The sequence below is a fragment of the Tenrec ecaudatus genome, chromosome 15 (genome assembly GCF_050624435.1).
Source record: "Tenrec ecaudatus isolate mTenEca1 chromosome 15, mTenEca1.hap1, whole genome shotgun sequence".
NCBI classification, from domain to species: domain Eukaryota; kingdom Metazoa; phylum Chordata; class Mammalia; order Afrosoricida; family Tenrecidae; genus Tenrec; species Tenrec ecaudatus.
The window spans coordinates 97,306,534-97,310,621 of record NC_134544.1 but is presented as its reverse complement, the minus strand read 5'-3'; positions in this window follow the sequence as shown (position 1 = coordinate 97,310,621).

Below are 4,088 nucleotides of genomic sequence, written 5' to 3'. Positions count from 1 at the left end.
CCGTGTGCTCTGATCAGATATGTTCATCTCCCGGAGCTGCAGAATCAATGTCATCCTTTGAAACAAATTCTTTTCGGGGAAGGGGCAGGAATCCACTTAATTTTTGGTGCTGGGCCCTACTCCACGCCGGGATATTGCATTCACACCTTGCGGCACTGGGTTGAAGTCTGGTCCCACTTTCCCTGTGGAGATATAAACAATACCCTCCCCTTGGGTGGATTAGTGCCCCATGCCCCCACTTCCCTTTTCTTCCTTATATTCATCCTTTTATTTTCCTTTCCCCACCTCCTCCACTGTTGTCTACCTTGTGCATCCCTGGTTTTGATCTGGTCTCTGCCATACTACACAGTCTTCACCCCAGAAATGTTTGGTTTGGTTACATTTGCAAATCCAAAATTTCACAATGGACAGTACCTCACAGCTCCTAGAAACGCTTGCACCTGCTTCGAAGTCTCAGGTACTGGGATTTTGAGGATCTCCTCTGTGCGGCTGGGGGACAAGGTCCGTTTTCCCTCCTCCAGTTGGTAGCCTAGGTATACAGCTTTATTGACACGCAGTTGAGCCTTTCTTGCAGATACCCTGGACCCAAATTGGCCAAGGACTATTAACAGGTCCTCGGTAGCCCTTTGGCATTCCTCCAGGATTTCAGAGGCCAGGAGGAGGTCACCTGCATACAGGAATAAGGGGTTTTTGGGGCGTTCCTCCTTATATTCCTGTAAGTCTTCACTGGGTTGACTTACAGGGACAAGGGTGTTGAGAACAAAGCATCCTTTAAGTCCAAAACAGTATAACAAATTCAGTTTGACAGAATAGTACTCAGGAGGGTCTCGGGGTTTGGTACCGTGGGGTGGACAGTTTCTACCCTTGATTTACCTCTCCGAGACCCTGCACCGGTTGAAAGTCCTCAGTTCCTGGCTTCTACACCAGCAGCAGGGGAGCATTCCATGTGGACTTGCAGGGCACAAAAATGCCTGTCCTTTTTAGTCTGCATATGTGAACATAATACCCACCTTTGCTTTCCATGGAGTAGGGTTTTGCTTGACACTCACCAGTGTGACCGAGCTCAGAAATTGTATGTCCCCAGACACCTGATGTTCAGCAAGGTCTGGCAGGTTGTTCTATGCACAAACAAAAGGAATATCTTTTACCCATTTATCACGAAGTTCCTTTGAGGAGGTCTCTTCTGCTCCTTGATAAAACACAGATCCCTCTGAAATTGGAGCGGTGAGCAAAACCTTTGCCTTTTCAAATTCAAGGGTTAAGGTGGTTGCAGATGTGAGAAAGTAATTATGGCCGCCATTTATCGTAATAAGTCCCGACCCATTAGGGGATAGGGGCATTGAGGCATTACCAGGAAGGAGTGTGTAACTGTCTCTTGTGCTAAATCTGTTATTCTGGCCATTGTCCATGGGTGTGCTTGGGTCTGGCCTGTGGCCCCTGTAATTAAAATATTTCTTTTTGACAATGAACCTGTAGTCTTTTCCAAAACCAAGAAGGTGGACCCTGTGTCCACCAAGAAATTTACTGGCTGGCCCCCTTTTTGGAGAGTTAGTCTGGGATCCTGGGGGCCAAGTGACACAGAGCCCTGACACCTTCATTCCGATTATTCAAGCATTATTGTTGCTTGCTTGGGTTTTTATAGGTGAAGATGAGGCGTATCCTCTATAGTGGTTGGTCATCCAACTCTCCTGATTTTTCCAATGTCCTTCTTTTCTGCAGTAGGCACATTGATCCTTCCCCAGGCCTTGGCGGTGCTCACAGGTCAGTCTCTCTGTGAGTGGGCCCTGATCTCCTTTTCCTGAGCCTCTGGGGTCTCTCATGGCAATTACTAGTATTTTAGCTAGTTTCTTTGCCTCTGTCGAGATAAGGTCATCTCTGTTGTTATTCACCCGCTGGGTCACTTCTACCAAATCACTAAGATTTTCCCCTTCAAACCCTTCCCACTTCTTTTTCATGTCTGAGGCAGACTGAGTAATAAAGACAATAATTATTGCCCGCCTGTTCTCGGGGGCCTCCAGGTCAATAGGGGTATAAAGCCCGTAGGCTTCCATCAGCCACTCTAAAAAGGCAGGCGGACATTCTCTTGTAAGAGCCTGAAAATTCTTACTGACCTTAGATAAATTCATAGGTTTCCTAGCTCTCCCGCGAAGGCCCTGTAAGAGCAACTGGTGATACCTGGTTAAGCCCTCCTGGCCTTGCTAGGAGTTTGGATCCCACATTGTTCATGCAGTGGCAAAAAGAGTTTCTCTCAAGAGTGGGGAGTGCGTGCTGGCTGACCATCAGGTCCACTGACTGTCTTCTGGGCCTCTCTCTGGAAGGGCTCCCGTTCCTATGTTGTGAACAGCACCTAGAGAAGTTCCTGGCAATCCGTCCCAGGTGGGCTGATGAGTATGGAACCCTATTTCTAGCAAAGAAACCCGACCTTGTGGTTTGTCAGAAAAAGGGATTTTGTTGTTTTCAATTATACAAATCCCTGGAATAAAAGGGGTCAACCTAAACTAAAAAAAGGGTCTTGGGGGTCTTCCCCAGGTGTAGGGGCTGCTTGCCTTAAGGGGAGAATGGCTATTGCCGAGTCATCCTTTTCGGGGGTTGATAAGACATGCCAGCCCTAGTGTGTGTTGTGGGGTGTGGGGACTCAAAAATGGGTTGTGAGTCTTTCTCTCTCTCTGGCACCCGGGAACATGATAGGTGGCAGCGGTACCAAAGGGTCAGAAGTCAGCTCTCCCACTCCCAGAGTCCTCATGCAAAATGGGATATAGCTGATGGGGAGGGGGGTGTGAAGGGCAGGGGGAGGGATGGCCTCCATCTTGGTGGTTTTAGGAACTTGGAGCGGTTGTTTTTCCGGGCCTGCCATGTTTCCTGAAATCTTGGAAACAGGAAACCTTTCAGTTGGGGGAGGGAGTAAGTCTTCTATATATGCTAGCTGATAAGTGGCAATGTCAATCGACACGCGAATTTAAGGGGGCGGATCGGGATGTCCTGGTTCCCCCTAAACATAACTATGAACTCTGAGTAATAGGGGAAGGGAAAAGGAGTCTTGCGTGGGTCAATCAGGGACTCCTTCTGCCCAATCACCTTTAAATAAATTGTGGAGTCTCCAAGCTTTGGGGTTGAAACCACATCCTCTTCCTGAGTGCCTAGAGCAGGCAGGGGTCCTCACACTACAGCCTGTGAGCCACATGCAGACAGCCAAGGACATTGATCCTGTCTGCCGGGTGTTTGTGCCCCATTTATATATATATTTTTAACTTCAAAATAAGATGTGCACTGTGCATAGGAATGTGTTCATAGGTTTTAAAAAACTATAGTCTGGCCCTCCAACGGTCTGAGGGACAGTGAACTGCCCCCTGTGTAAACAGTTTAAGGACCCCTGCCCTAAGGGATCCTTGACTTAGGGGTTACTAAGCTCCCTGCCCTGAAACACCCCTGAACATTCCACCCATAGTAGGTGGCACCAGGGGAATTTGGTGCCTGGTTAATTTACAAGCCTTTTACTCCAATTGAGCCCAAGAAAATTAAAAATGACTTAGGCAGTTACTCTACTTTTGATCCCTGTTGACTCCACCTGTAGTACCCCATCATTACCATTTAACTCTATAACGCCGAGCATGACGTTTTCATAACATTAAAAGAAATGTATATGTTAATATAGATATATTGATACTATGAAATAAAGAACCCGAACAAAAAAATGTCCCCTAAATTAAAATTGAAGCATTATAGGGTTAGAGGAAGGATGGGTCTTATGAGCGGGTCCAAGGCCTTAGGATCGTAAATGCAGCAGTGATCCCACTGCACCTAGTAGTGCCAAAGCCCTCCTAGGGGAAATTGTGAATGCTTTTATCCCTGTTCCTGTACTTACAGTGAACAAACACACATGCATGATAATCCTAAGTTTTTTTTTATTTCCTGTGACACTCGCCTAATTTCAAGGGCAGTGCCACCTCACAAACTTAGCCTTGTGTTTGTCAAACTGTTCAACTTTTTGACCCTTTGTTTTTCCAGAAGTTCTCAGGTTACCAAGGCCTCTGAACCAAGTATGCCAACTCCACGACTACCATCTCCTGGATCACCTCAAACGTATGCAC